We start from the raw sequence: 9,963 nt of genomic DNA, 5'->3' as shown, positions 1-9,963 counted from the left end.
AACAAAACCTCACCTTTCTTTAGCTAATTTAAGTGTTGGCAAGGACATTGTTGTAGTGGACACAAGATATTAGGACAAAGTGTGTGTTTAATTACATGGGCCAAATGACAGTCTTTGGGGCAAAGACAAAGGGACTAGAGTGTATGTGTGTGTATATATATGTATATTCAAAAACCCCCAAATGGGGAGCCCCAGATGATGATTCTAACTTAGGTTCTTCATTAGAGGTGCTGGATCAGACCTATGGATCACCATTTATACCCAGCCCTCCTGCTTTTTCTTCCATCATAGTTTTAGTTCTGGGTTGTTGTATCAAGATTACAGGGCAAACAAACCCCATGGAAAGACTCCCACTGAATCTGAATCCAGCATTATTATTTAAGTACTGGCTAAAAACTATGGGCTTTGCATGAGCAATATTTCAGGAGTTATTTGAGAAGTCAGAAGGGTCTTCTGTGCATAGCAATATAGGAAGAGATGATAAAATGAGGGTACAAGAAGAAGATAGAGGTAAGGGAAATGCCTTAGTACAGTGGGAAGGTAGGTAAGAGTTGAGAGTAAAAATGTGAGTATGGGTTCAGATCCTTTCAGAGGAGACTGACGAATTTAAAACATCAGATTGAAGGCAAGTGGGAGAAGTCAGTAGAAAGAAAGATGGGACCAATGTGGATGATTATCAGGCAAAGAAGGTGATTAGGTTATGCTTATCTTTTAGGATCAGTGATATGAAAGTTCATATTTCCATGTCCAAATTATTAACAAATTACATTATGTTTGTAGGATGTGTTCACAGTCCTCAATCAACTTGGGCAAAGTAAATATTTAATCGAGGAGTAATCAGTTGTTCTTGAAGTAAGCCCTACCATGCATCATATATGCAAATGTTCTGGGACAATTTGCAAATCCAGCTTTTGTTACATTGCAGGCTGGCCTTAAACTGGTATAGCAATATTCAGGGAACAACTTATTGGGGTCTGTTTGATTTCAGAAATTACTGTATTTGTCTCTCCAAAATGTGATTATTTGAATTAGCTACGAGTTACTTCAAAAAAGAAGAAACCAAAAAAACAAACACCCCAGCAACAAAGAAATGTTTTCTTTAAGCATGTAGAGGCTTTTCTCAAAAACTGTTTACTAGCACAGTCAGACTGCCAGTTACTGGCTACAAATGCAGATTGAGGAAAAGAAATTATAGCAAACCATATTTTGTTCCCATCAATTTTATTTTTCCAAGTTGGTCTCTATTTTTTGCCCAATTATTGCTTTCTTAAATTAAACCTTTCATTGTATTTTTTTTTTTTTTTTTTAGGCAATGTTCTGCTATTGAACTATATATGGAATTTACATTAAACTCAATAAGAGGAGATGGCTTTTAGTTTATGCTAAATATGCAGAGTCTTAATTTTACTGCCTCATTTAATTTTAGTGTCCTTCATATTCAGGTAAGTGATGTGCAGAAATCTATTGGAATTTATGGACCCCAGGATGTGATGTACTGAATATTCTCAACTCCCATCAAAGTCAGTGGGCGTGGAGGGTATCCAGAATCTTTCAGAAGTGCCCAGCATTTTGCAGGATCAAGTGTTTCAGTCACCTCCTCCCCACAACTCTTTGTCTGTTACTACAGAGGAGACATTGGGTTGGTATAGGTATGACAGATATTAATGCCAGTGCCAGACCTCAGTCATTGCTGCAGAAGATTCCTGTGGAATGGTTTGATAACTTTTTCTTTCCATAATTTTCTTTGACTGTTGCTAGACAGTTTATTCATAACTGTTTGTTTATGTTGTATAGAGAGTGCACTTAGTGCTTTCTAAAAGGTAAGAAAATAGAGTCCCTGCCCTCAAACTTGTTTGGAGGCATGCAGGAAATTACTGTAAGCACATATACTAACAGCATTTCAAAATAAAGACTTGATCCTGAATTGGGAGTAGACTGTGTCAGTAGCCTGTTACTCTGAGGTGGTTCTTACTGCAGAATTGGGACCTAAAGGATGATCTGTGGGCAGAACAAAGATTTAACAGCAGCATTAGGTTACATGACTCTCAGTGAGTGCATCTACATGAGATGTTTACTGTGGAGGTGGCTAATCAGCAAAGTTTTGGTGTCTATACATAAAGTTTTGGTGTCTACACCCTATTAGGCTGCAGGAAACTAATAAATGCCACTGTAGGCTAGTACGTGTAAACAAAAGCACTATCTTGTGATGGTGTTATTTAGTACAATGCACAACTTTATAGATGCTGATGGGGCTGGCTGAGCAATGAGAGTGCTTTAATGTGCAGCGTGCTTGCTGCTAGTCCCATGCTGGAGCATCCTCAAGCCCCAGCCAGGCCCTCTACAGCCCGCTGAACTGGGTCAGAACAGCCCTGGGCTGGCAAGCTGACCCCTGAGTTCCCTGCCAGCCTGGGCTGTTTCTATCCTGCTCAACATGCTGCGGTCCCAGTTGCACATGTAAACATGCAGCGCAAACTACATCAGGGTTTATTGCATTGCACTAATAACATGCATAAATGCACCCAGTGTTCATGACAAACCTCAACTTGACTTTGCTTTTTTTTTTTCTGAAGGACTTTCCCTTGTCAATAAAAGCTTACCATGAAATGAAATTTGCCATGCAAGAAAGCATATGTATTATCTAACAATTTGGTTAATTTGATATATAAGTTTTCACAAGCACTTTTTGAACAGCTTGCAAATAAAAAAATAGGGCATATGTCTAGTAGGGAGGGAAGACGCAACAAGTCCCATTTGGCTGTTACTAAAACTTCATGGAAATCCTGATATCAAAGGATTTGCTCCAGACTTACTCTGAAGTAAGTGCCAGCAGAATATCACCCAGTGTTGCTATTTTAAGAAGCAACTCTTGTACTTGCTCTTGTACTTTTTTTATTATTCACCTTGCAAAAGAATTTTAGTACAGCTAAAATAAATGTAAACCTACCTGATTAAGGTGAATGTTCTGAACTTATTGAATTGGCATATTGACAGTTATTGAATCAATGTTTTGTCTTGGGGAAAATAAACTATAATTAGCCCAATCATATTTCTGTTTTAACCAGGTAGTGAAGACGTCTACACATGCATTTAATGCACTGCAATTACAGTGCATTAATAACAGGTACTAATTGTGCTGTAATCAGTGCTACTGCACAGTAGTGCCAGCGCATGTGTTTTAAGTGATGTGAATGCACAGTAGACTAGTTGTACTGTGTATTAGCATAGCTTTTGCCATGGTGTGCTAAAACACAGTAGAACTGGTCTACTGTGCTTCTAGTCTGTCATGTAGATGTGCCCACTAGTATGCATTTTATTTCCTTAAGTGTGTATATGAAATGATAACGCTGTGATCAGTTCTACACTACCACCTCTGAACACTGCCTTTTCCTCTTTTTAGGGTCTTATCCTTTACATTCTTATGCATGTGCTGGACTTGTTTTATTGTTCTGATAAGTCAATCTGCATATAAACCAACCCCACATTTTCAGGCTTAATTTTAGGAAAAACAGTCTTTTCCCTAATGTAAACCCTTAACAACCAATAAAGAGCTTCAGCTGTTTTTACTCCTAGAGATACAACAGGAGAATCAAAAGATGAAGGAAAGGATCAAAAGGATTACATGCAGTAAAAAAGCTAAAATAAAAAAATACACTTCAAAATGAATTGACTCGATATTTTTATGGCATGAACAAAGAATACTGCAAGTACAAAAGTCAGGAGTGTTGGGGACCTGATTCTAGGTTGGCCCCATATTAGTCAAGTGCTGCAAGTGCACAAGTCAAGTGTATTTTTTTTTTTTATAGTTATACCGGAAATAAAAAGAATGAGTTATCAAAGCAATACGTATATATTAATATAATATATATATAATCTGAATATAGAATGATGGATGTAAGTAATAAAGACTTGCGTGTTTTCAGTCATTGCAGGATCTGACCGTTACACACTATTTTAAATAAAGGAATAAAAACTCCCATAATTAAATATCTAAGGCGAACTTTTAAAAACTGGGACCTGCCCTGCTGTTGTCAGGAAACTTTCCCACAGAAGGCAGTAGGCGTATTGTGAGTAATGTCTATAAGACTGGCCTTAACAGCACTACTTAATTATTTGTCTATGCAAGTCTGGCATTTCACTAGGAACAATGGGAAATGCTTCTTCAAGTGACCCCTTTTCAGTGTGTGTGTGTGTGTGTGTGTGTGTGTGTCTGTCTGTCTGTCTGTAAGTAAAAGATGAATTTATTGGCTTGGTCTCTAGATGTGCTGGGTAGCCATATTTCCAGTTACTGCGGTGGATGGGAGCTTTGATGGAAATCAGGTCCTCTGTAGTTGGGGAGGGTGTGGGGGCAAAGCCTCAGATGTGCCAAACAAGAAATATAGATTTAAGCCTGAAATTCCATTCTTTCTCTCTTTTCTCTTAGGAGCATAGGGTACTCTAAGTGATAGTTAGCTATGCAGTCCCTGTAATACATAAAGTCACTCACCCCTTGGAAACCCATTCTTCTGCGTAGGCAAAACAGGGTGAGTAAAAATGGAGTGTATCAGCAACATTATTTTGTTATGGTAAGTTTAAATGCTTGAACACAGAGTGGCACTGGTGATTTATATGATAACCCTTGTTTTAAAATCATATTTAAAGATTATCAGTTCATTGGTGTCATGTCAGGTGAAAGACCTCGGTACCTCAATACTTCTCCTTGCTGACTCATAGAATGAAAGTAAAATCTGACTCTGATCTTGTATAAATTTCTAATAACTCCATTGAAGGGAATAGGTACATTGGTGTAAATCTATGTAAATGAAATAATCAGGCCCAAAGTTTATAGCTGGCATGGCACAATCACTGCTGTGGGTGGGGAACTGAAAAAAAACATGCAGCTTAAACTATAAAAAAAAAAAAAAAAAAAAAAAATATTAAGAGTCAGATTATGGTACTCTTATTTGTAACTGGTCCTATTGATTTCAGTTGGAATGCTCCTGGTGTATCAATTCAGCCAGAGTAAGCCTGCCAAAATATGGTATTGAAGTAGAAAAGCTTTTATTCCCATATGCCCTTTCAGTCAGAGGAAAGCAATGCAAATGAAAGAATGTTTGAAAGAAATATAAAAATGTAATTGTAAATATTTACACAGATATTAAATATTTAATTCTTTAAACTGTGTATCTCTCTATATAAATTCTATATATAGGATCTTCATTATTTTATTTATGTCAGTATAACTTGCAGTCACTTCCATGTGTACCTTGTGTGTGCAACAGATGGATGCCCAAGATTTTTCACTGACAGGATTTTAACACCATTCAAATATTTATTCTTCAGGATATGCCAGTCTTCTGACATCAAGAGAAGTGAATTAAATATGTGGTTTTTGACATATTGCTACTTACTGGAGGAAAAATATCAAGGAGCACTACACTTTGCAATAATGAAGTACCATTTTAGAATGAAATATGTTGCTGCTGACTTGTGTGTTTATAAATAAAAGAATGCTCTAGTAAAATATCCATCTATCCTTCTGTTCAGCATATTTTAAAAGGACAGTGGCAAGGGATTTTTCATAATTTAAATGTGGGGTTTTTCTTTTCCATTGCCACAAACCTTCCAAAGACTAATACTGAAATTAGCTGTGCTCCATTGTGTACATATGATAATGTTATTGTATAGTTGTTCCTAAGTAAAAGACCAGCTGGCCTTGATATTTCTGGACTTTTTAATAGGGTCAATGTGTCTTCTTTTTAAAGCAAAAAAGGGGATATTTTTTAAGTGTTCATTATTGACCCAGCCTTCACCAGTCAAATGAATCTGAGTAGACCAAGACCAACACTGACCGCTGGTGAACATCTTAGTTGGTATAAGGAGAAAATCAACCCTACTCCTTCTTTAAAGGCCAGTGAAAGGCCTTTAGGCTGCATCCAGACAAGAGCAAACATTTGGGTCCCTAGGGACAGCTAGTAGCAGGACATCCTGTGCCACTTCTAGCTGTCCCCTGGATCTCCAGGGATCAACCCCCCTTCCCTTCCCCCACCCCACCGCAAAGCAATATGGGAAACACCTGAATGTGCAGTATGTGACACTGTAGACAGGTCTGCAGTGCCATATACCACATGGTTGCACTTGTCTGGTTGCAGCCCAAGAGATTAAAAGGGGAGATTCACTTTGAGACACTTAAAATCCTTGAAGAAGATTCATCCACCATACGAAATAAGGTAGCACACAGTGTGCCATTGATGAGAAGTTTTTGTGTTGCTTAGCCCATGTGGTTATGGATCATCTACTTCATCAACAGTTCCTATTCTTTTGTATATCCCTTTTCTCAGTGTTAGCAAGAGTTTAGTCTTGTTCCATTTCTAAAGCTGATGGTGCTATGGAAGGAGGCCTTATATTTCTAGGATACAAATGAAGCTCTGTATGGCCATTCAACCTGTGATACCCACACCAAAGAAGTCACCACTGAATTTCCTGTTGCTTAGGGAGATTGTGGAAGAGACTACATGAGCACTTGTCTGAGATGATTTAGGGATAGCATATCCTGCATTAGTTTAGGGCTTTGGACTAGGGGACCCTTGAGTTCCATATCAGCACTATGATTCTAGCTTTCTGCTGCAGAGGACCTTTGAAGCTCAATTCCATTCCTACATGACTATCATATTTTCAGCCTGTGAGATAAAAATAGGCTTATTTCTCCTCCTGTTAAGTTTCCTTTATTGAAACAAATGTCTAGAAATGAAAAAAGACGCAGCTGGTTAAAAGGGATCATGTAATCAATCACCATGATATTGCTGATCTTTAAAAATCTCCCTTTTCTGTGTTAGCAAGAATTACTCTTTCTCCTTTGGTTGCAGATATAGCTTAATACGTAACATGAATGGAGATATTTTTAATACAGCATCATTTCATGTTCTTGATTGCACTCTATATAATTACCAAAATTTACTAAAATTACCCATTTCTTTGTGCCAAATTTTTGCTTCATCTTTGGAGCATTGTTATATGATCAGCTCAGCAGCCTACCTGTCAAGCTTTCTGGATTAGTCCTACCAAACCAGTGCTGATTTTATTTCATTGCTTTTCCAGCAGGGTGCAGTCAATGGTCATTAATACTGAAATGTTCATTTTAATTAACCTACTGACTTGTATCAATTATGGCACCATATAACAGTGTCAAGTTCTGGGACCCTTACAAAGATTCAAGTACTTTGCTGACTCATTCTGGCAGCTGTATCACTTGGTCCTACTAGTTTCAGCAAAGAAATATAAAGGATATAATTTTCTTCCTTTCCTTCCTTCACTAAGGGAGTTAAGAAAAGACAGGGTGCATCTACACATGCCATTAACGTGACTGAATAAACTCTGGCACAATTTGAGCTGCCGTAACCTAATCCCGACATCACCTTCTACACGTACATTTAAGTGCAGTAATTTACTCCACCATTGCATAGTGTCTGACAGGACTATCCTATGCCAGAGTAAATTAATTGACTATTGCAGCATACACATAGACAGTGACAGTTTGCTGTGCAGTAAATTAGTCAATGCAGTAAAGCACACATGTAGACATACTCACAGACTACATCTAGATGAGATGTTAACTGCGCTGTAGTCTAATAACACTGTTCAGTAGCATGCCAGGCAGAACTCATGCTAATATGCTACTGTATGGTAATACTGAGCTATTGTGCAAACCCGTATGTCAGTGCTACAGTGCAGTAGTGCCAGTTACTGTGCATTGATTTAGAATTTGGTTATGCAAGTAGTAAACTTAATGCACAATAGCTACATCCCATTAATGAATGTGCAGACATGCCTAAAGAGATACATAGTGAATTGAGAGAGTAATTTTAGGGTTTCTAATTCATTACCTGCTAATAACTTGTTTCAGTTCACAGCAGTGTCTGACATCTAGTTAAGTTCTTTATTTTGCTGCTCAATATTAATAAATATTCAAGTGCTTAGAGTGCACCTGATACCTGTACAATAAAGAAATGCATAATTGTTATCTTCAGGTTTTGAGGTTTCAGACCTATCTTTGAGCTTTTAATAGCTGTACTGAAAATAAAATTTAAAATAATTCAGCATGGAAGTAGGTGGGAGAATGAATGTGGAGGCAAAAATGACTTTATATCTATCTATAAATTACAGTATATTCTTGGTCTCTTAAACCAGGTACCAGGCTCATTGGGATGTCCATCTGCAAGAACCAGGGTAGTAAGTGACCCTTTAAAAAAGGCATTATCCCAATGCAGATATTTTACATGAAACAAATAATGATACCGTTTCTCATTTGAGTTTTGTGGATGACAAATCTTACGGTAGCAGTATAAACATCTTAGATTTATTTGGTACCAAGAAAAATCTATAACCATACAACAATAAGTCTCAACCAGGGTGCCAGTGGACAAGCAGGTAAGTTAAGTAGGTAAGCCAGGCTTAGGCTTATCCCTGCCTGGTCACACCCCTACTGGCTGTGTAAGGAGGTAAGCACTATAATCTATAAATTAGTTTTTGATATTGGGTACTACTCAGTTCACAAAAGTAATGGTGCCTGAAATTCAGTGAGGGGTGCCCTGAGTGCAAGAAGGTTGAGAACCACTACCATACAACAAACAATTTCCACTGATCATATCACTTATTTCATTCTAAATATGACTTACATATATGAGTTTTTATTTACTAGAGATCACAAAAGCCAAGATTTCCTGAACATGGTTGCTGATTTTGTTTTGTTCCTCATTGTCTGAGTGTTCAACTTGAGCCACTCCAACCTTCCCATAGCAGGCCATACTTTCAGAAAGTACTAAACAAGGCTATCCATTTAAAGTTTAAGCCTCCTGAAGGATGCCCATTTTACACCAAAATATAAAGGCACCTTAGGTCACTAGGCAAAGCTGGAGGAAAAAGTCTTGTTAAACTATTTGAATAGAAGTGGTAGTTGTAAAACAGCCATTATAAGACACTGGGTTAAATCAGTCTGTCTTATGAACCCTCACAAAATATTAAGTATTGATACATTAAATTTCATTTTTAAGATTTGGAATTGCAACTTATTACCAGCAAAAAATGAAAATAGGCTTTGATGAAAAGTATGTGTCAGGACAATCAAAAACACAGATGGTATGTGAGAGAGAGAGCTTGTTAAATAATGGTAAAATGTTGTTAGAAATATGTTCACTGAATCTCATTCACAATTTGATTTGCTGCATTTGTGCTCCTTTCTGTTGAGGTTTTCATTAACGTTCAGACAAATGTCTTTGAATGTTTGTGGAAGCCCCGCATTTCCTTTTGTGTACTGGTATGTGAACAAGAGAGTTCATATATGATGATGCCCATTTGCTCTAAAAACTTCTGGCATGCCAAAATACACGTACATGAGAATGAAGACATTCACTATTAAGCAGGGAGAGTCTAGGCAAGTGAAAAAGCCATAGCACCCTCAATCACTGTAAGAATAAACAGCTATGGGGGAGAGATCTAGTTATAAACTAGGTGATACTTATGAATTTAAGTAATGCTATTATCAGTGTCATGAAAATAGTGAATATAAAAACTATTGTACAGCAACCACTCAATATAATTTTGTCTTATTCTCTCAGTTGAGAAGAATCCAAGCTATTTTAAAATCTGAATTCCATGGGCTTGGCTAAATGTAATATTTTAATTTTTTTTATGCAAGGCACTGACTGATTTTTAAATGCCCTACAATTCCTAAAAGTGTTTGTTTTCTGCTCTTTGAATAGTTAAGGCTTCACTGATTTATGCAGTCAGTCCTGTGATTTTACAAAGCTTAATTTATTTAATAAGAGAATACCATGTGATTTAAGCAATTAATCACAAAGTGACTAAAATGATCATTGTGTCCAGAAAGGAAAACTGCAAATACAGTGTAGAGGGGGAAAAAAGCCAAATTTTCTTGAATAAACTGTCTTTTGAATAATTTTCCTGATTCTAATCACAGAGAAGAAAGAG

General features: G+C 37.1%; 2 long non-coding RNA genes across 2 annotated transcripts in view; one reads left to right on the top strand and one right to left on the bottom strand.

Annotated features, from left to right (window-relative positions):
* Positions 1-2,379, bottom strand: part of LOC109311640 — an 18,279-nt gene extending 15,900 nt beyond the window's left edge. The window contains exon 1 of the long non-coding RNA XR_002101556.1: positions 14-2,379. This is a non-coding gene — a long non-coding RNA (uncharacterized LOC109311640). The remainder of the gene's footprint in view (positions 1-13) is intronic.
* LOC109311639 overlaps positions 1-4,860 on the top strand; it is an 8,066-nt gene extending 3,206 nt beyond the window's left edge. Inside the window, exon 2 of the long non-coding RNA XR_002101555.1 lies at positions 4,421-4,860. This is a non-coding gene — a long non-coding RNA (uncharacterized LOC109311639). The remainder of the gene's footprint in view (positions 1-4,420) is intronic.
* Positions 4,861-9,963: the final 5,103 nt, after the last annotated feature.

The sequence above is a fragment of the Crocodylus porosus genome, unplaced genomic scaffold (genome assembly GCF_001723895.1).
Source record: "Crocodylus porosus isolate Cpor-Errol unplaced genomic scaffold, CroPor_comp1, whole genome shotgun sequence".
In the NCBI taxonomy this organism is placed as follows: Eukaryota; Metazoa; Chordata; order Crocodylia; family Crocodylidae; genus Crocodylus; species Crocodylus porosus.
Note: the sequence above shows the minus strand (reverse complement) of the source record. Positions and strands in the feature narration are given on the sequence as shown.